The sequence below is a fragment of the Acomys russatus genome, chromosome 2 (assembly GCF_903995435.1).
Source record: "Acomys russatus chromosome 2, mAcoRus1.1, whole genome shotgun sequence".
Classification (NCBI taxonomy): Eukaryota; Metazoa; Chordata; class Mammalia; order Rodentia; family Muridae; genus Acomys; species Acomys russatus.
Genome location: NC_067138.1, coordinates 98536992 through 98560609, shown reverse-complemented (window position 1 = coordinate 98560609; position 23618 = coordinate 98536992).

Genomic DNA, 23618 nt, shown 5'->3' with positions numbered 1-23618 from the left:
ATTGTGAAACAAGGGAGGCTTTTATTCAGCAAATTGACTTTAACCTCAGAATTAAAGTTATAAGTGATATAATTTGGAAGCCAGACTGTGAGAAGAATTAAACTCCGTGATGGGGGCATGATATTCCTAAATTAAGGTGATTGATTCTTATTGATGCAAACTGTTTTTCTATTTTCTTTTCTTAAGTAGCTGAAACTTCTTGAAATCAATCATGGCTGGAGATGATAATAATTGCCTACTAAAGCTCCTCATGAATATAGAAAGAGCACCCACTAGGCTTCCTGTTGAATGTGTCCTTTGCAGGTGGTTTCTTACATGAGATGCTCTTCCTGAGCGTGCAAACAGGTGAGAGGACCCCTGCTCCCAGGACAGGCTGTGAGATCAGAATACATAACTTCAATGTTCAATTGCCCATTTACTGGCTCCAATCACCATAGAAAATAACTTCACATATCTGTGCTTAAGTGTCTCCATTGTATAGGAAAAAAAACAATGATGCGTACTGACTAAGGAAATCTTAACTAGGAAGAATAAGTGTCTGCTTGTCCACAAGTGGCCACAGGATCCCTAGAATCTTTCAGTACATTGAGAAGACTTTAGGATATAGACGAACTAAAATAGTCCCTGCTACTGTGGGCCATGTATTGTATCAAGAATTATTTACCATTATTATTGTTGTTATTATTATTTCTATAGCTTTCATAGATTTTTACAAAGCCTAGTCATGTACTAGGAAGACAAAAGCTTCTTGTAATACCAAAGTATTCGATATAAGCTTGTGGATGACAAAGAGACAGCACCTGGGAGAGGAAGCAGAGCACAAGGGAATGCTTGGGGTTGAGAGGCAATGCCAAGGTAGGCATGGGAGCATAAACGTCTTCACTGTGAAATATGCTGGAAGACTCCCCTTATTATAATAGAAATTCTGCTTCTTCTTGCTGGCAGAGCCTACCTTCAGTATTTCTTTCCTGAAGGCAAAATATCTGACTCAGAGAAATTTTATGTTTTATATAAATAGTTGTAAAATATGTGTTGCTTCTTTTTTACTTTATTGGTCTATGAAACATATCCAGATTATTAAAATGGCACAAGTAATTATATAAAAATTGGGCAGAGTAACAGACAAGATGTTGGTTCAGTTTTCACTAACTCAAAAACGCTAGAAGCAGCTAACCAGAAGATAGTCCCAATTTAAAAATATATTAGTGTTAGTCATCTCAAGGCAGACATTTCAGAATGAATTAAGTAATCACAGCTCACAGTGTTAAGTGTGTCGAATACTATTAGGGAAAAGACAGAAACACTGCTTAATGGATCGATTCATTAGGGAATAAAAGCAGAAATCACAGGTGATTTCCCTGCAGACACATAACAGCAAAAGTCAGATACTTGCCTTCGAAAGTTCTTTCTCTCTCTTCAGATGCTGTTTTTTTGTTCTGTCAGCATCATCAATATTTGCAGCTTCTGTGCTGAGGAAAGTAATTCTATTACATGGCAGACAAAACAAGGGGGTATGCATCAGATTATGAATAACTTAATTTTGTAAAGGAATTTTACATCTTAATCTGCAGGATGATCACTTTCACTTAGGCTCTGAAACCAAATTATGTTATTGTGTTTTGTGATATAATTTAATAACTTACCCATAAGGAAATGTCAGGTCGCATTTGCAACAATCCAGGGGCCATTAAGCCAGATGGAAGGTCATTCTGTTTGAGGATTGTAAATGAACCTGTCCAACAAAGTTTTGGTTAGGGACAGCCAAGGACTCATTATATAGTCAATTTACCCAACTGCTTGCAAGAACCAAGCCAACACCAAGGCTGTCCTGTACTTTGAAGTTAAAAATGGATTTAAACATACTGGGATTTTTATTTTACTTTGATCAGGCCAAAAAAGAAATTGCTTCTGCCAAAAGAAGTAATTTTTATACACTGGTTAGAAGATGAAAATAAAAATTAAATACATTGTTGGCATACTCTGTTTGAATTTTTAAAAATTCTTGTACATTTCCTGGGTATGTAAGGAATCACACACACACACAGACACACAGACACACAGACACACACACACACACACAACATACTTACGTGCATACCCACACACATTAGCTACACACTGAAATATAAAATGGTATTTATGATTTTAGAAATTAAAGACATACATTTCAAAGCCTTTCAGTTCCTTCACTTACATTTGACACCCTTCTATACAACAAGAATGATATCCATTATTCTATAGCCTGGTGGGAATATTGCACTATGTCACCCCATTTAATTCTTATAAATGTGAAACATTTAAAATCATAATGCCTCCATTATAGTAAAACCTGTTTCTTTAATTTATCAGAAAAAAAAACCAAGTATGAAAAACTAAGTGTTCTGTTGAAATTTTATTTTATTTTTAGTTTATTTTCATTTCTATAACACACTTATTCATTCTTTTGCACTTTTGACATTTTGCGTATTTAAAATTTTCAAGGCAATTGTTTTATTGATTGGTTTACTGACTAAAGGCACTGACACTTTCCTTTGCTTGTTGGTTGAATCCCTGTGAATTTGTCTACATATGAATGCTTTCTTTTGCTGTCATGGTCAACCCTAGTGGCTCTTAAAGCAATTTTGAGACACAGGAGCAGAGTGAAACATTTGAGCCAGTTGTTATATAAACGTCCAGATGAGGTGGAAAAGGTTGTCCAGTCCTCATTCTCTTGTGGGGATGAGCAGAGGTTGGAAAAGGTAGAGAGTGAAACAGTGTTGGATATGAAACTTCAGCCTGGGGCCAGCTAGACAGCAGGACAGGGTACGATCTGACCAATGCCCTCTCTTGGGAGCCAACCTCACAGAAACCACTTCACACTTCATTTTCTCAGTGTAAAACATAGAAAATAGACTTTCCCAGAATTACTTGTTTTTGGATTTAAGATTATAATCTACATGAAGTAAGATATTTATTTGTCTGGAAATAATTGCTTAGCATTTCCTAATTTTGACTACCAAGAATATTGAAAACTGAATTAATATGTATGTCTCTATATCTTTAGTGAATAAATAACTATGCTGAAGCTTGGAGTAAGAACAACATATGTTTTACATATAACAAACTTTTTGCACATTAATAAATATACTTTAAATTTTCATTTAAATGCCTTCTGATATTATCTTGTGCATGTATAGTTTTCTTTAATTTATAAATCTTCTCTAGATACATTTTTATTTAAGGTTTAGTTTTTAACAGTCCCTATTTTGATGAATATTCATGTCCAAATATTATTTTGTGTGTGTGTGTGTGTGTGTGTGTGTACTTGAGGCTAGGTCTTAGGTCAATTTCAGGGATTGGTCTTTTCCTTTCAGTTGTTTGAGACAGGGTATCTTTTTTGTTCACTGGTCCTTAACACCAGGCTAGAGAGCCAGTGAGCTGCTGAGTGTTCAGAATACTGTCTCCACCGGCCATGTTGTTGGAGAGCTGCTGAGGTTACCTATGTACAGTCCTCTCTCACTCATGGGTCTGCTCATCTTCCTGTGGCCAGGGATTTTACCCACTAAGCCATCTTTTAGCTCATGTAATTTTTGTTTTGTTTTGTTTTGGTTGGTTGGTTTTGGTTTTCAAGACAGGGTTTCCTTTTGTAGCCTTGGCTATCCTAGATTTGCCTGCCTCCAACTCAGAGAGATCCACCTGCCTCTGCCTCCTCAGGTGCTGGGATTACAGGCATATGCTACTGTGCCTGACTCATGTACTGTATTTTTAAACTGACTTTGTACATAAATTTACACTGTTAGTGATAACAGAACCTTTTAATGGTTACGAGTACTTAAGGCCTTGCTTACTTCCAGACTTACAAATACTATTTGATTTACAAGTACCTTCCTTTTCTTTTCCCACAAAAAAGGAAGAAGGCAGTGTGATCTTTATTTTTATTGATTAATTGATTGATACAGATTTTGCCCTGAAGTCCACAGAAATGACAAGAAAAACACTGGGATCATGTTACCTTGTACCAGGAAGAGAAAATAGTAAAATAAAGGTTTTCCAATCTACTTTAAAAGCATCAACAAGTTTGGGTAAGGAAGGCTGTGTTCTGTTTGGGGATGTTAGACCTCTATCCTAAACCACCCTGTGGGGACCTTTACATTGGCATCTTACACATACACAATGAGGACTTAAGTGAGCACCAGAGCGTGAAGTAGTAGCAAGGCCTGAGCACAATGTGGACCATATGGTCTGTGTCAACAGCATGTAGCATGTCCCACACACCTCATACATTATAGTTTTAGGACTGTATACTGCTTGTGAGAAATTATATGTTTTCAGAACAAAAGAACCGGACACTGATTTTGGATCAGACCTGACAGGATTCATTCTTCTCAGCATGCTGGATGCTGACATCCTGCATCCTTCATGTTCCAGCCAAGGCGCTTCAGTTGCTTTTCCCCATCAGAACAGGACAGCTTTGAAGCAAGCTTCCTATACCAATTGGTCCAGCATTTCAGACTGTCCCACATAGGACTCCTATTAAGCCTAGAATTTCTCAAGATTTAGAAACTGGACCATAAATGTTATTCTTGGCTTGTTTAACCATTTTCTCAAATTTTATTTGTCCCCTACAAAGGTATTAATTGTCCCAATTCGACTGGAGGTTGGGTAGGTTTTGTTTTCTCTCTTGGACTACAGATGCTTATATTCATCAAGAATTGGTTATAATTTATTATTGGTCTTATACAGAGAGAAAATGAGGTTGGACTCAGGGATGTCTCTCTTTTCCCATAGCTTTCTTTCATAGGTATGGAGATAGGGGTTGTAAAGAAAGAATGGTGGATATAGAAATATATGGAGATGGTAGAACAAAAAGTAGATTATGGAATCTATTCATCAACTTAATGACTTAATTGTTACTCACAAATATGGTTATTTTTAATTCACTAGTATAAAATTTTGTATATTGATGCAAAAATAAGTTTAATTTGAAACATTGGTATTGAATAAAAATTTGGTTATTTTCACACAAATTATATATATTTCTATTTTAATATGAGATATTGTACCAACACAACTCAATTATAATACAATATTTACTTCCAATGCCTTGAAAGTGATATTGCATACTGTTTAGGGAAATTAAGTAAAGAAGCTTTTTATCAGTTGACTGAGTCATGGTCATGTCAATTACTAGTCTGTTCTTATCACTAGAATATACATCCTAGGTTTAACAGATAGATATAATTGTGTATATATATAAGGTAAAATAGTTAGATAAGGTCTTCAAAAATCTCAGAGATCTACAGGATATGGCATTTAAAGATATTTTTATTATAATAAAGATTCTTTGACAACATTACAAGATAACTCCTGGCCACACCCAGCCTACCTCAAAGAAGATGATGAGCATCAAAGGACCTCCTTATGGAGATGTCTTCAAATATGGCATACCAGCCACTGGGCAATATGTCACAATTTCTGTCACAGATATAATTCTGCCTAAAAATGTGCAAGCTTGGATGCAGGCAGAGTCAATGGCCAAACTTCCAAGACAGGGTAAGCAAGTCCTTAATAGTTCCTGCCCTGCTAAAATGTCTGTCAGATATATTGGGCCCAAAGGCTCAAGATCATACTCCATCATTATAGGGAGTTTTGGATGACTGTTCAGGCAGCAAACTTGTCTCTGTCATATTTTTTTTGGAAGCTGCTAATCCACACTTCTGGTTCACTCAGGTAAATACATTTTATTCCTTCTCAAGTTTCTCATGGAGTAGAAGACCAGAGAGTTTAGTCTTACTATTAAGCTTAGTTTTTTAGGGGTTAAGATGTTTTTAGGTCTAGATAGATGTTTTAAGTTAATAGAGATGAGCTATGATACTGATTTTCATTCAGAATATTAGACTCACAAAGATAGGAAAGATATTTCCTTCAACAACTTTGTCATATACAAAAAAATCCAAATCGCTATGAATTTTACATTCATATAGTTCCTGGTTCTTCCTTCTATATAGAGTTACGTTTATTTATGTGTAATAATGTAAATTTATATGTAAAATACATAATAAAAAGTATAAAAGGAAAAGATAAAAAAGAAATGTAAGAAACACTACAAATATTATAATTGAAGATGCCTAGCTACAAATGCAAAAACACAAGCATACACAAATCACAAAATATGCCTCTTCAGGAAACCAAAATTCTATTGTAATATGTCCCAGAAAACCAATTAAGATGATGCACAGGACAAGAACTTCAAAGAAGTAATTATGAATACTTTCCAGGACTTCAAAGTAGATATGAGTAAATGTCCCAATGAAGGCCATGAACACACAGTTGCATAAAACAATAAAGCAATACAGAAAATAATTTAACAACAACAAAAATATAGGATGACTAAAAAAAGTCAAGCTGAAATAAAATTTGAAATGAAAATCTCAGAAAATCAAACAGAGAGTCCACAGGTAAATTTGATCAACAAACTAAAAAAAATATAAAATAGAGAATTTCATATCTTGAAGATAAAGTAGAGGAAATGGATAGCTTAATTGAAATTAAGATACAAACACACAAAATTTAAAAACAAATCTGCACACAAAAATTTTAAGAAATATGAAACACTATGACAAATACTAAGCTTATAAATAATAGGTATAAAAGGAAAAGAAACTTGGGTCAAACTCACAGAAATATTTTTAACACCATCAACAAATGAATTTTTCTTAATCAAAATAAAGAGATGCCTATAAATATGCAAGGGTCATACAGAACATTCATTAGACAGGAAAAGAAATGACATTCCCCATGACACATAATAATTGAAACACCAAATGTACAGAGCAAAGAAAATAGATTAAAAGCTGCAATAAAAAAAAAAAAAAGACAAAGTCACATATATGGCAGGCACATTAGAGTAACACTTGATATTTCAAGATACCGTGTAAACAAGAAGACCCTGAACAGATGTTCTAGAAACTCTAAGAGATGTCAGGTGCCAGGCCAGGCTACTACACCTAGAAAAACTATCAATAGCAGTCAATGAATGGAGGAGAAAAGCGTTCTACAATAAAAACAAATTTAAGCAATTTCTGTCTGCCCTACAGAAATAAAAGGAAAACTTTAGTTTGAAGAAAAAAAGCTAACTGTATGCATAAAAACAGAGAAAGAAATAAATATTCCTGGAACAGTTAATTCAGAGAGGGAAGAGTACCACCACAACAAAATGCCAAAATTTAATATGCACTGTTGAATAATAGCTCTAATAATAGATACAAATTTAAAAGATGGATCATAAACACAATCTATCTTTCTCTTGCAGTTAAGAAACACGGCGTCACAAGCAACAGCAGATATTACCTTAGAGTAAAAGACGGATAAAAGTATTCCTGCCCTCCCCCCCAAAACGCAAACCAGAAGCAAGCAGGGATAGCGACTTTAATATCTGAGATAATATAATCTAAAAAAAAATCAGAGTAGAAGAGGAGCGACACTGCAAACTCACTAAAGGAAAAGTCCACCAGAGATATTACAGTCCTAAGCATTTTTACCTCAAAGATAATGGAACCCAATTTCATAAAGTAGAACCCATTTCTACTTCTAAAATCACAAATTAATTCTAACATAGTGATAGTAGGTGATGTCAATATCACATTGCCAGTGATAGACTAGACCTCTAGACAAAAACTAAATGGAAAAATTCTGGAGTTAAATGACATCATTAAAAAACAGACCTGAAAGACACCTAAAAGTATCATTTTCAATGAAAATATAAATTTCATTCTTTTGATAATACATCATTGGATCTGACAGTATTTTTCACAGTTGCAATTTATTTTTTAACTAAAAAGAAGTACAGTATATAAAAATGAATGCTCTCACAATTAAATCTTGGTCCAAAAATTTCAAACTTTCCTTGACATCTACTGAGATTGTGAAGTTATGTGTATTATTGTCAAATTACATCCCAAGAAGTTCTTTCAATTTTTTTTATTTTGGTTTTTCAAGACAGGGTTTCTCTGTGTAGCCTTGGCTGTCCTGGACTCACTTTGTAGACCAGGCTGGCCTCGATCTCAGAGATCCGCCTGCCTCTGCCTCCCGAGTGCTGGGATTAAAGACGTGTGCCACCACGTCCGGCTAGTTGTTTCAATTTTAATCTGCACGAGTAGTAAATAAAAGGGAATGTTTGCTCAAACGTTTTCAAGCATGATGTATATTTCAAGACACACTAAATATTTTCAAATATCTATCTCTCTATCTATCATCTATCTATCTACCTATCTATCTATCTATATCTGAGATATATATATATATACATATACACATATATGCAATATGTATATATATATATATGTCTACACAGTTACTAAAACCAAAGAAATCTTGAAATTTGCAGGCAAGTGGATGGAACTAGAAATGATTATTCTGAGTGTAGTAACCCAGACCCAGAAAGACACACATAGCGTATTCTCACTTACAAGTGGATATTAGCCCTACAGAGCTGTCCTCTGAGACACTCCACCCAGCCTAGGATAGGGACAGATGCTGAGACTCACAGCAGAACTCTGGGTGGAACACAGAGAGCGGTATACAAGAAAGGGTGCAGGAAGGAAGGACCCAGAAGGTTCAGGAGCGCCACAAGGAAACCTTCAAAGCCTGTAGATCTGGCTCCTGGGCATCAGCACAAGCTGTTGCATTAACCAATGACAATGCATACACTAAACCTAGACTCCTGGTTCAGATCTAGTCAATGGAAACCTCATTGTCCATGGTTGGTGGGGGAGTGGGCACTGCCTCTGACATGAACTCTGGTGCCCCTGATCTGACCACTTCCCTGTGGTGGGGAGGCCTGGCAGGGAGACAGAAGAAGGGGAACAGAAGAAGCCTATTTGCATGAGACCTGATAGGCTGTGGTCGTACAGTGGGGCAGGAGGTCCTCTACTGTCAGAGGTGGAGTTGAGGGGAAAAGGGAGGAAAAGAGAGGGAGAGTGGTAACAGAAAGATACAAGCAAGTGGATAACAACATGAATAAATTATAATAAATTAATAAAAATTGTTTTACGTATCTTATGTTTACAGTTTTGATTCCTTTGATACAGCAAATTTATTTTATGGGTTTTATTCAGACATATTTTAATCAAATTTTATAAATTTTATGGAGAGGTAGCATTGCTGTTGGACCTTTATGTTATGTACCTGAGGTCTTGGTCCAGCCTCCAAGTCTGAAAGAAAGTAAATAAGCAAAACATTTTGTTTAAATATTCACCTCAGCCTAGTTAACTTTCTTATGAAGTGAAAATTACTCTTTCGTAAATTATTGGAAAATAATGAGAAATAGAAACAAAAGGTGAAAAGATAATCAGTATGAGAGTTTGGAGTCTATCATTGGGTATGATTTCTGTTATATACCCTAAATTACAAAAACTTATAATTTTGTGTCCTAACCACTTTCAAAATATAACAATCACATCCTGCTTTATGTACTCTGTGAACAATCTTCTTATTTCATGAGAAAGTATAAATTATAAAATAATAATACACACAAAGTTTTAAGAACATGTACATAATTACATTTAGATATATACTTATTACAATACAGTCTGTTATCGTAAGCAATATCTAAAATTACTTGCTTTTTTCTCAGGCTATAATATATAATATCTTTTAATGTCTTGGCTTCTGAAAATTAACTATATTTGTGTGTTGAGTTATTCTGAAAGGATTTTTTTCTGAAGTTATTTCTTTCAAATTGACTAAACTATTTCTTTTTGATTCCCAAACTTTCACAAAATATAATTTCTCTTCTTTATCTACTTTTAAATTCTAATGTGTGCCATAGAAAGAAAGAAAGTAGAAGATTGAATTAAATTCATTTCAAATTTTAATCCTATTGTTTTGAGCTGTTAAATCAGTGACACAAATTGTTTTCCAGAAACTTGCCTCGTTGCCCTTTTCTATCTTTTCTAAAAATCAACTTTAAATGTAAAACAAGTAATCTTCTAAATGCAGCATTCATCCAGTCGCATGTGTTGCATACCCAATCTTTGTTTCTGGGATACTGAACATTTAAATAATTTATTTTCCAATGTTTTATAAGTACTGGTTAGTATTATAGTCAACTACAGTTCAGAAAAATCTCACTGTATTCCTCTGAGTCCCATACAATTCATTCCAGAGCTATTCTTTTCATATTTGGCAACCGGTGTCTCTGAACACTGCAAATGCTACTGTGTCTCTGAACACTGCAAATGCTACTGTGTCTCTGAACACTGCAAATGCTACTGTTCCACATTGTGTTGCATGTTTAACACATGTGCCGTTTTTGTTTCTCTTGTCATTTGCTTGTTAGGAACTTCATAGAGTTATTGTACTTTGCATGGTTAAATGTGCATAGTTCATCTATTTCTATTTGATAACATTGATAGAGATGAACCAATTAGAGTTTGTTCTTGTTTGGCTGTTTTGAGAGTCTCCCATAGGTTATGCTGGCATTTAACAGCCATGTAGCTGAGAATAACTACCCTCAGAACATTTCTCATACATCATCTGAATCACGGACATGCAAGATCATGCATGGCTGAGCAATGTTTTGATGTGAAAAATAGAAAAAAATATATATTTTAACAGTCCAGGATCTTTAATGAGTTAGGCTTCTTTTCCTACATGAGCCCCCTGAATAAGAACATTACCAGTCAAACGCTGGGCCCAGACATCTTAGCAGAGAGTCTAGTCTGTCATGGAAATTGAGAGCCTGCTGCTGGTTCTAGCAGCACACACTGATTTTTCAATGCAGCAATAAAGTCCCGGTTGACAATTTTCCTTGGAAGTTTCTGACAAATAGCACACACAGTTGTTTACATTTTTGTGATTTAATGTCTCACTTAAATTACACAGGTGCACATAAATGTGTTCATTTGATCACAGTAATTCCACTGCCACTAACATTAGTAAGTAACTCAATACAAGAAACAAGCTGGAGCTAAATTTATTACTCTCCTCCATGGCTAATGCACTTGAATGACTCTGCAGTGATTGGTAGTTATCGTTAATATCACATTTTAGTATGGGAAGGAACAACAGCTGTATAATGCTTCTTTAAATAGCTTCAGTTTTTCTTTTATCAATTTTATTCAGGTTTTTCCACATTTCTTATTAGTTTTTGTAAAGAGTTACTTTTGATATTTCTGGACCTATGGTTTGTTCGTTTGTTTTTTCCTTTTCACTTTTGACAGTGTACCTCAAAGTTCATATAATTTATATTTTAGAATCATAAGCTGTGATATATTTTCCTGCACACATAAACAGTCAAGATGAAAATAAAGATGGGTAACCACAGAATATTTGAGTATTTAAATTAAGTTATCCATTAGTAATATCTATGTATATAAAATAAATTGCTCTGTCTACCCCTCTGCCCTTCCTACCCTTTGCCCACACCCTTAACTCTCCCATGAAATTACCATCCTTTTCTCCCCACCCCATATTGTGTTATGTGTATTCCTCTCTGTGTGTGTGTATGTGTGTTTTCAATGTGTGTATTTGTGTGTGTGTATGTGTATATTTGGGTCCGTGTCTGTTTGTGTATATATCTGTATACAATTGTGTGTGTTTGTGTGTGTCTGTATATGTTTGTGTGCATATGTATGGGCACTCACATATGCTTTGAGACCTACTGAGTTCAAGCAGGGCCTTTGTTAAGCTGTCCACTGGATCATAGGTAACTTAGCAGTGATTACATTACTGTAGACCAGTGGTTTTCAACCTTCCAATGCTGTGAGCCTATAATACAGTTCCTCATGCTATGGTGACCTCCCCAGCCATAACATTATGTCATTGCTACTTCAAAACTATAAATTTTCTACTACTATGAATTGTACTGTAAATGTCTGATATGTAGGATACTGATGTCACTGCAGCCCTTGCCTGCAATGCATGTCACAAAGTAAGGTGGGACATGGTTCCGTGAGCTGCTCTCCCATCTATGGCTGAGTCTTTCCTGGCTCACTTTGCTCAGGCCCTATACATGCCCCATTGACAGCATTTACCTGCCATCTACCTATTTGCTCTTAGACACTTTCCTTGTTGTCCACTGAGTGCTAGCATGGCACTGAGTTTTAAAAATTTCCAGTGAGGATCACATTTAAAAACATAAATCAAAAATTCCATATCATTATGTCTAATAGTAGTATTTGTAGCACGGTCATATAAAAGACCACATAAAACACGTTTTTAAGATATGAAATCCAGTTACTGGGTTGAAAAAGTGGCATGAAGTTGTAACTTTTTCATGCAACAATCTGGCACCGGTCCTCCCTTGAGGGAAGACATATTTGAAATGAAAGGAAGAGAGACAAGGGAGGGACAGTGGAAGGGAGAGAGGAGAGGGAGAATGAGGGTGGAAGAGAGGAAAACTAGACCTCTATGATGACTGCATGTACAAATTAAAATTAGTTCAATGCTACTGTCTTTAATGCTTGAATACTTCATCAGGTGAAGAACTGCACAATTTCCAAAGCAGTGTGAACACTGGGGTACCAGAAATTCAGGCATTGTTCTTTTGTGTGTTTTTATTTCTTGATGTTAGGAAAACTGACTTAAAATGAACCATCATGACATATGAAGCACTACGATTCCTAGTGAAGAAACCATTGCCTTATAAGTGGAACAGTCATTACAGATGGGAGGCTGAGGTACTCAGTAGTTATAATTGTAGATCAGCTGACCGTTAAGGAAATTTAAACATGACTTTTTGTTGATTGATTGACTGACTGATTCACTTTACATCCTGTTCATAGCCCTATCCCTCCTCACCTCCCAGTCCAAGCCTTCATCTCTCTTCCTCAACACCCTCTACTATTCCTCAGAAAAGGGGAACGCCCCTTCCCACTCTCCTCAGCTCATTAAGTCATATCAAGACCCACCTCATGAGAGAAAGCCAACCCCGGATACTATTAAGAATACCCTGTTATGCTTGCAGAAAGGCGCCTATCAGAGTTGTCCTCTAAGAGGCTCCACCCAGCAGCGGTTTGAAACTGATAATGAGACTCACAGCTAAACATAATTTTTTTAGTCCTTCTAAAAATTATGTGGTTTGGGCATTACTGTGATTTACCCACTTCTGAACGTCATGCTTCTTAAACTTATATATTTTTCTCAAAGAAATAACTCACAATTCCAAACTACCATGTTATACTGTTTACAAAATAACTAACCTCTATGATAATGCATGACATGGAGAACCAAACTAGGAACTAGACACAAGAATTTCTTGATTGCCTTGATCTGCAATTAAAATGAAACACTGTATGTAGGTGAATATGTAGTGTAAATATGGATGTGTCTCCTTTCCTGTAAAACACTGAGGCAAGGGTTAACTGCTAATGAAGACATTTTGTAAAGTTTCAATTCCAGGGCAACAAAGAGAAGGAGAAATGTGTGGGGAGCCAGGACTGAAAGCTAAATCAGTTTTCTTTCCAATGAGAGCCTAAAAGAGATTCCCAATCACTATTCCTCCATCAGCCAATAAGGATTGGGGGCGTTCTCTACCAAGACTTCATACACCCTGAACTTGATCCCTTTAACTCATTGTGATGTCTTCAATCTTTTTATTTAAGTTTAAACTTCATGTGCTTTCTAATACTTTTACTTTTATTGCATGTGTATGTACTGCATTTACATTTCCACCCTTATAGTTTTTCTTTTTGATCAAAATTCCATCTATTCTGACCTTGACTCCTCCTATTCTTTATCAAAGTCTGTTTCAAAAAGAGAAATGGTCTTGGGTTGAGTTGTTCATCTTACACGTGGCATTTTCTTGGATTAATGAAGTGCCTAAAAAAAAAAAGAAGAAAAAAAGAAGAAGACGATGACAAAGAAGAAGAAGAAGAAGAAGAAGAAGAAGAAGAAGAAGAAGAAGAAGAAGAAGAAGAAGAAGAAGAAGAAGAAGAAGAAGAAGAAGAAGAAGAAGAAGAAGAAGAAGAAGAAGAAGAAGAAGAAGAAGAAGAATGACTACAAGCAGTGATTGGCTGTGCTCAGCACATTCATGCTATGGACTGAGCAGGATCAAGAGCATGAGATTGAAGAGGTGTGAGGAACTAGACTCTGAGGAGAGCAGTGGAGCAGACCCACGGTCAGCCAGTTGATGTGTCTGAGATGCCAGCAGATGTTACTGTGGTGGGGGGCGGTTGTTGGAGGGGCAGGTGGAGAAACTCAGCTGAAATTCAGCAGTGAAGTTACGGCCCTCTCATAGTTACATTCATGACTTTTCTTTCTTTATCTTAATATCAACATGTGCTCCTAATCTGTTCTCCCTTTTATAATTTTGTAATCGCCATAATATATTATATAATATATTATAAATACAGTGAACCATCTAGAATACAACATTTTATAAGTACATGTTGTTTTTCTTTTACTGTGTATAACTCCCCAGTGTGTCCTTCACTTCTCTTTTATTGAGTGGCAGCATGTGTTGTGACATTCATATTTTGCTTAAACGCCTGTTTACAGTTTTTTTGTTGCTTTGTATTGGAGGAGTGTCATTAACCAAGGCACTTAATGTACATATTTGGAGGTGAACCTAAGGTTTCTTTTCTTTGGTATAAGTGATTTGGTGTCTGTGCTGTAGCCAGCTAAATGTAATTGCATGTTTACATATCACTCCCAGCATCTATTGCCAGTAACTCCTCAGCTAGCAATGTGCCTTGGTGTTTCCCCTGACTCCCTTCTATGCTAATTTTGCCTTACTTGAGCTTGTGCTGTTATAACCACTGTGACTTTATATGTGTAATTGCTCTGTTGTATCTGAAAGACATGCTTTCCATTTAGTAATTCATTGCCTCTTTTTGGGCAAATTATTTTTGTTTCATATGTATGAGTCTTTGCCAGAATGTGTATCTGTGTACCCTGTGCATACAGTGCCTAGCAGTCAGAAGAGGGTGTCTGATTCAATGGGGCTGGAGTCCCAGATGATGAAGAGCTAGCATGTGAGTTCTGAAAAATTGAACTGAGACCTCTGGAAAAGCAACCAGTCCTCTTCTCCACTAGCCATATCTCCAGCCTTGGCTCCTGCAATCTCTTACCTCCTTTTCTACAATAAACTATTAGGTGTAGGAAGGTTATGATACTTACAATTTATATCCCATTTAGAGTTCAGCCACTATATCATCTCTTACTCTCTGCACTTTGAATAGCTACTGGTTTCTGTGTTAATCACCATATACTGCCAAAGAGCAGAGCTGCATTATGGGCATAACAATGATACCACATACATTTAACCAAATAATAGCAGTACCTTCTCTCCCAGGGCTTATGACAATGACTGGTCAATTATTGGCTTAATGATTGTGCCGAGTATGGATTTCATCTAGTGGACTGAAACTTAAATCCAACCCAAAAGTTATTGGCTACCCCCGGTGTTTATGCCACTATGGTACCAGTGGCATGTCTTCCCAGCTTACTCATCATTGTATCTGGCAGGTTTCAAAGTGGATAGGGCTGATTATTCTTTCTCCCCTTTGGTAGCAAACATATCACCTTCCAGCGCTGTAACGACTAGCCGTAAGGATGAAGCTTGCAGGTGCACACTAGCTTGATGTCTCCATGGTTTATGACTGGAGTATACAATGTCTCAACAAGAGGGTTTTACGGTTAAGTTGTGAAGGATAAGAATATAATAATTGACAATAGTTTCTAATATTCTTGACTTATTATATGATCAATAAACTCTAGTATTAGGATGAATAAAAATGTGAAGAACACATGGTTTTAGTGTCCATTTTGATTTCTAAAGGAAACCTTCTGGATTTTACCGGTAGCAAGGATAGCTGGGGTGCTGTGTTCTTTACTAAACTGATGGATTTTATTTCTAATGTCACTTTTCTGAGTTAAACAGCTGTTTATTGTTAGAGTTATTTTTCTTCCATGATTTATTTCTTTAGCTTTTTATTATGGTTTTATTGTGATCTTCTTTTTAGTTTGCTATGAAGAAAGTTCAATAATCAGAAATATCCCCTTCCTATATTTTCTGCACAAAAGCAGCACTTATAATAAAACTTATTATACACTTGTTACTAATCCCAATGAAACTATCTGGATAAATTTTTATTTTGCACATGGATAGTTAATTTATTTAATAAATATATACTTATTAAATATTTTAATTTTATGGTTAATGTGATAACATTTTCTTTAAGGAATTGGCTTTTTCCTTAATCTTAAGTTTATGTTGTGCCGAGGATTGAACTCAAGGACTTGAGCATTTGATATAGCAGTTTTACCAAGTCACAGCCTCATATTACACTAATGTATTTAGGAAAACTGTGAAATGCCTTAAGTTCCCTCAGCTTCTTAAGAGAAAAGCTTTACTTCATGTGGTGGCTTGATGGGGCATGACCCCATAATCTTGTATGTTCCAATGCATCGTCCAAAATTGCAGGAACTGTTTTGTAAGGGGGAGGAGGTATAGCCTTGTTGGAGGAGGTGTTTTACTAGGTGAACATTAAGGTATTAAAAACCCAAGTTGGCTCTCTTTAGCAGGTACTTGAAGATAAGGATTTGAGCTCTCGTCTCCTGCTTCAACACCATGCCTGCCGACCTGTTGTCATATTACCCAATACTATTATAATGACAATAGACTTGAACTCTTTCAAACTGTAAACAAGCCCCAATAAACTCTTTTTTTCTATAATTTGCCTTGGTCATGGTGTCTCTTCAATAGAAAAGTAACTAACGCACTCCAGAAACTTTGCCTCTGAAATCAGGTAACCACATCAATTTCCAGCAGTGATAGTCAGTCAGTTGTGCTGTATTTGCCAGTGAGATCTAATGGGATGATACATTTGTTTAACCGATCCTCTCAAACTTCCTTCCAGATTTTTAAATTTTTAATGTTTTAGCTTTGGATTGCACTTTTCTACTTTTTTTTTATTTAAAACTGTTCTGCAGGAGGAAGAGGATGAAAGCTATGCGGATGAGACTCGATAGGCTGTCATCGGACAGTGGGGAAGGAATGCCCCTTTAGGGGTCTAAGCAAGGCTAATAGGACAGAAGAGAGATGAATAAATTAAATAAATAAAAGAAAAAGTATGTATATTTGAGGTGTTCAACATAATGTGTAAATATGTGTGTGTGTGTGTGTGTGTGTGTGTGTGTGTTGAGAGGAGGTCAATTCAAACTATTTAATATATGCTTCTTGTATATTATTTGTGATGAGAATGCTCAAAATCTATTACTAGGATGCTCAAGTATATAATACAACTCTACTAGTCACCGGGTTGTACAATAAATCTCTTGAATTTGATTCTCCTATTTAAGTGTGGTTTTCTACTCTTCCCAAAATGTCACACTTCTTCCTCTCACTCTCCAGGTCCTGATCACCAACATTGCAGTTGTGGGTTTGAGTCTGAATGTTTTGGAGTCTCTGCTGTGACACATGCGCTTATCCCGGTATCTAGAGTTTTACCACTGAACAAAATAGTGCATTACCATTCTTGTATTCCCCAAGTTTCCTTCTTTCAGTGTTCCATGAATGAAGATCTGGAAAAAATGGAGCCAGTGAGGACTACTGAGGAGATGAGGAGCGAGAGGGGACAGTGCTTTGCACTTGTTGACCCTTCCTGACAAGAGGGGTCACCTGCCTCTGCCTGCCCTGTGCTTTTCTGGTTTTGACAATTCTAACAGAGAAATGACAAAAAGTTCTTTCACAATTGCCTGCCCTTGGCTGGCTCACCAGGATGATCCTCTGAAAGGATCATCACCCGCAGAGGATGCAAAACTGGAGAGGCAAGACCTTACAGAACACTGTTAACATTCCTCTCCAAAAGAAAACCAAACCAGTTTAAGGATGAGTGACATCTGCTTGTATGGCAGAAGGGTCAACAAGAAAGGGCAGCAGTTAAGTACAAGATATGTATTTCCTAGATCAGTTTCCAGGGTTGAAGGACAAATGATTTCAACAACCCAGACAGTATTTTTCTATATTAAAGAATATATGTAATATGGTTTATAGTCTTTTATAAAAACCAAATGCCAAATAAGAATTACTGTCAGGAAATTCAATCTGCATGAAATCAACTATACTTCACACATCCACTGGCCTTTGGAATCTCTATGACCTACATATGTAATAATTTGGTGCCCCTCAGATTTCCTTGTTGAAATCCTTACCTCCAATGCCCAACTGATGGTTAGAGCCCAAGAGTAGGGAAGCCTTTAGTGTTATAAAAAAAGCATCAGTTTCTTAGTTCCCATTCCACCATTAATGTTATAACAATAAGACAGCCATCAAAAGGAAGGGAGACCTTGATAGACACGTATCCGCAGGTGGCATTGTTCTGGGTGTCCCAGTTTTTGAAAATGTGAGAAACACACTTGTTTGCAAGCCACCCAATCTATTATATTTGGTTAACTAATTCTCTTGAGGTAAGAGAAATCCTATTTAAGAAACTGGAGGTGATGTGGCTCATTACAGAGCTCCAGAATCCATTTCATGCGCTTTACATGTCTTTTCATTTCTGCTTCCATCCTCTTTGCAAACTCAGAGCTCAGGTGTGATAATGACCTCTGGCATCAGTTTCCCTGATATTAATGTTTTTGTTTGTTTGTTTGTTCTCTGTACTAGCCACAGACATTCTAAATTTTGGCTAAGAATAAGGTATTGCAGAAAAAAAAAGCTATACCTTCCAGTTTCTTTAACAGAAATGAAACCATATTCTTGAGGCCAATTTTGTTGATAATAAAATCAAATCAGAAAAGGTAAGAGATGTTTTTAGGTCTAGATAGGTGTTTTAAGTTGATAATGACAATATCTGATAGAGATTGATTTACATTCAGAAATTTAGATTCACCAAAATAGGAAAGATGTTTTCTTCAATGCTGTTAAAACACGAACAGCCAAAACACTAAGAATGTAACATTTATATAATTCTTGATTGTGTCATGGTTCTTGTTATAGGTAATCTATTGTATATATGCACAATAATATAAATGTATATATAAAAAGTTAAAAACAAAAAAAAAGGTATGGGTTTGGGTGTGTATTCTTCAAAATGAAGTGATATGCTAGTTTTCTTTTTTTCATTTCTTTTGTTTTTCTCTATCTTTCTTCTTCTTCTGTCTTTATCTATCTCCCATCCTTTGTGTATTTCTTTCCCCTCTTTTATTTCCTTCCTCTTTTCTATGTTTAGAATACAGATGCAAAACATGTAAATGAAACAACTATTTTATATCATAACAGGAAGGCTTATAGGTTATGATGGTAAAGCAAAATACAGAAGATTCTAAGCATCACCTGTTTCTCAGACATTTTGATGAGTCTAGACTGAAACTTTCTAAAGTCTCTTACTTTAAAATTGCTGTTGGCTTGGTTCTTTATTTGTAATTTAACCCAAACAGTAAAATTCAAAGCCTGTTACCTGCTATTTTCCATAATAGAGATATGTTAGTAGAGATTATGTTTTCAGAAGTTCAAATGCTATTGTGGTATTTAACAGCCATCATCTACAGGAAACATAGAAGTATTAGGAAAGGCACAACATTAATACTTATCCCCTTTGCCAGCCTAACATGCTCTGCAGCAGTACCACAGTTTGAACAATTTGAACCTAGATGTTTCCTAAACAAACCACACTCTAGGTGTTTTATCTAATATTAGTTCTAGAGCAGGTGTCTAGGAGTGTGCTGGTCATGTAGTAAGAGCCCCCAAAATGTGTAATAATGACTAATTTTTCCTGTATTCATGTTAATTTCTTGCATGATTACCTAGTGATTTATGTTTTTCCCCAACCAAAGCTTATAAGTACTGTGGTTCATAACAATTGATGTACAAATATTTTTGTAAGGCTTTTATTACACTTAAGTTATAAATGAAACCTAAAATCATACATAATTTCTAAATAATTTCTTTATGTATTTCACAATGGCACTCCCCAAGGGTAATAATATGTTTTCCTCTGAAATGATCACCTCTTACAGATCTGGGGGAGAAGATGTGATGCCCACACAAAGTGGCTGACATATTCATTGTTGGTGTTGTTTTTACAAGTGACTGAATGTGCATTTCACATCAGAAACTGGACAAGCAATGTTCAAACTTAACATTGTGTTTTGCTTTCTTCCATGCTCTTTCCGAATTGGGAAAATAAATGTAGGGTAATAGTAGCTGTGCAAGGTTGTTAAGCATCCTAATGTTTAGGATTATATCATTTTTCATATATTTATGTATATAGTATCTTGTAATACATATTTATATATGAGTTTCAGACTAAACATAAAAGGTAACCAATAAAAGCAAGGTGGATATATGATGTCAGGTTCTCATAACTGCCGGTTTTCTTTTATGTGCACATACTTTACTAGTTGTGGAAGAGCCATGTGATGAAGCAGATTCATTTCACACTTGCAACAGTACTTGAAGTCACATTTAGATTAATGAAGTTATTTGGTCTTTTTCTCTAAGAAAAGAAGCTGCTTGCGATTGTAGACATAAAGATAAGCACACACACACACACACACACACATACACACACACACACACACACACACACAGAGCAAAGCAAAGCAAAAATGACATCTTTCTTTCAGTGGGTGTGAGAAAGGGAGTAAGTCCGTATCTTCACTCTGTAGTTAACTTAAATCACAGGAATATCCTTGGACTAAAGGAGATACCACAAACATTTTGGTCAATGCATTTCGTACAGATGGAGATCATATAAAAACATGAAATAATTAGTGTTATGGAAAGAAAGAAACTATGTTGAATATTGGAATAATCAACATGAATTAAGCAGTCCACAGTGTTCACTAAGCATAGACAGGTATTCAGTTCTGTTTGCTGGATGAATGCTCACTGAATGCTGCTTGCTTTCAAATGCTTGTAAATTTCCAAGTTGAGGCTTGTAGAAATTAATCAAATGTATTGATATTACATAAGAACATCTTTCGAAAAATCTCTAATCTTTTTATAAATATCTTCAGCTGGTGTCTTTTGAAAACTAATATGGATCATTTGAATATGATGTCATAGTTTTCTGATTCTTTTTAGAACTACTCATTATCCCAACCCCTCATTAAAAGTTGACTTTGCCCCTTTTCCGGAATTTGGGGACCACTTGAAGATGCTGTCTGTCCCTGAACCCCTGTATGGAGTTTAAGTTTCTAGTGACCTTTCACATTAGAGCATCATGAAATCCCTGTAACACCATCCTTGGACTCTCTGGAGTCCTGCCTCTTCATTCTCTCCGCAGACATGTGTTCCACCCATGGCATTGCCTTGAAGGTTGTAGGCTCTCTTGCAGCTAACTTTGCCTTTCTGGAGGCCTTGCCTGCAATCAGTACACACCACCCTATGCCATTTCAGCAGGACCTGGAATATATTTCATTTTCTTTAGTCTATGTGATTCCCTGGTCTTATTTTGCCTGACCTAAATGCACATCTGAAGATAATACAAGTTCCGTATAATTCTTCCATCTGTGTTCTTCTTTGGCATCCTTTGTTTCAAATCACCTACATAATGCATGTGATCATTTCCAGTAGTCACAAATGAAATGGTCATTCTGTTCTTCTTTTTTTTTTTTTTTTTTTTTTGACATGTGCATGTCGCGACCTTTCCGACCAGCAGAAAATAAGGACGCGACACGGACGTTCTTCTCCAGGCAGTTTATTCAGGAACCTTTTCAGCAAGCTTCTTCTTTTCCTTCTCCCTTTCCTTCCTCTCTTTCCTTCCTCCTCCCAACCCCCCAGCACCCCTTTATATCCTCTGCCTCACCCAATCAGCAGCCCTTAGGTCGGTAGCTCCAATTGGTTCCCGAGAAGGCAGGATGCATACGTCAGAGCAAAGCACGGCCCACAGCCCAAATAAAGACTTGTTTACCAGGAGCAGAATTGCAAGTCATCTTGCCTGGCCGGTTGCCAGGCGCCATCTTAGCGAGGGCGATAGCTTTAGCTTCCCACAGTGCAATGAAAAAGTAACAGCTAAAATAAAGCAAAATTAATCCTGTGACTATCTGTATCTATGTGACCTACAAAGGACTTAGAACTTATTTTCATTTTGATATTCAAAAATACTCTCTGACTTATGTCTGAAGAAATACTCTGTAAGTGGATGTTGAAAGCTTGCAAGCAATCAGTGATACTAAAGTATCTGCCATTTGTCATTATAACACAGAATATTACAGGGAGACACAAAAGTGCTTGAGCCCAACATACATAATAGCTCCTGTTCTCTATGTGAGCGAATGAGGTTTAGAATCTCATATTAAATTAATATTATTGGTTTGGCTATGGTAAGGATTGGAAATAAATCTTTGAGAAGACAGAGACAGTGTATAGACCACAGTAGAGAGATCAAAAACAATTTTAAAGCACATCTCTTACTAGAGTTTTATTTTGATTCGATCAAGTTCAAAGGCTTTGTTGGGTATAACAGAGAAGTAATTGAGCAGAATACTGAAATCCTTATTGTAGATGTCTCCCTAGTGATACAGTCTACTTGTCTTATGCGAGTTCTCTCTCTCTCTCTGCCAGTTAAAGTGTTAAAAGACAGGGACAAGCTGGAGCCCAGCACATGGAGGGGGAAATCTCAAGCACTGTAAACAGGAGAAGACAGAATCGGTAGTTGGAAAAACCATATCATAGGGGTAATAAACATGCATCTGCATCAGACACACAGAGAAAGACTCTTTGCAAAGCAGAGTGAGGACTTAGAAAGCCAAAAAAAAAATCCAGTTTCTCTTGGAAATGTGTGGTTTTTAATGTGTCTGGAGAGTTTTCCTCCCCTAATCTATGTTTTATCAGGTTAAAAAAAGATACATGGTTGATTGGCCCATAATATGTTGGGTAGCATGTTGTGATCTGGCCTGGAACTTATTGAGACAGTCCAATAGGTAGGGGCTTGCTGGCAGGCGAAAAAAACTGACAAGTACCTTGTTTTATGCTACTAGTCACATTCCTCATATCAGAAGGCTGAGAAAAACGCTGGCCATCTTGGAAGTCGGCTCCTCTCCCCATCTCTCTGTCTAGCAGGGAGTTTGTCTAACATTCATCCCATCATCCAACCATGCCTGGATCAGTACACCAATATAACATACAATGTTCAATTTCGTGTGAAAACACTATGACTTTGACAGAGGATACACTATTGTATTTTTGAGATTTTAGAAAATAAAGTTTGTTATAAAGAAAATACCTTCTGAATTTTTCAAACTGGGATACAGTGGTAGACCACAAAGACAAGAACAACAAAAATGCTGAAATGTCATTGTATGTGTGGAAAATTAACACCAAGAATATTATTGTCTTGGTCATGTTTCCACTGTGCTAAAATATCATGACCAAAAGCAACTTGGGGAACAAAGTATATTGTGCTCTGTTCCCAGTCTATCTAGGGAAGCCAAGGCAGTGACTCAAAGTAGGAACCCAGATATGGGACCTGACTGGAAGCAGAAGCCACAGAATGTGCCTTGTGGAATGTTTTTCACGGTTTGTTTCTTATCCACCTGTCTAACAGTGACACTTTCCAAATTGGGATAGGGCTTGATCCACCAATTATTAATCAAAAAATGCTCATATATTTACCCATAGACAGGTCAATCTGATGGAGATATTTCTTATCTCTCTTGTAAGATGACACTATCTTGTGTCTTGTTGGCAA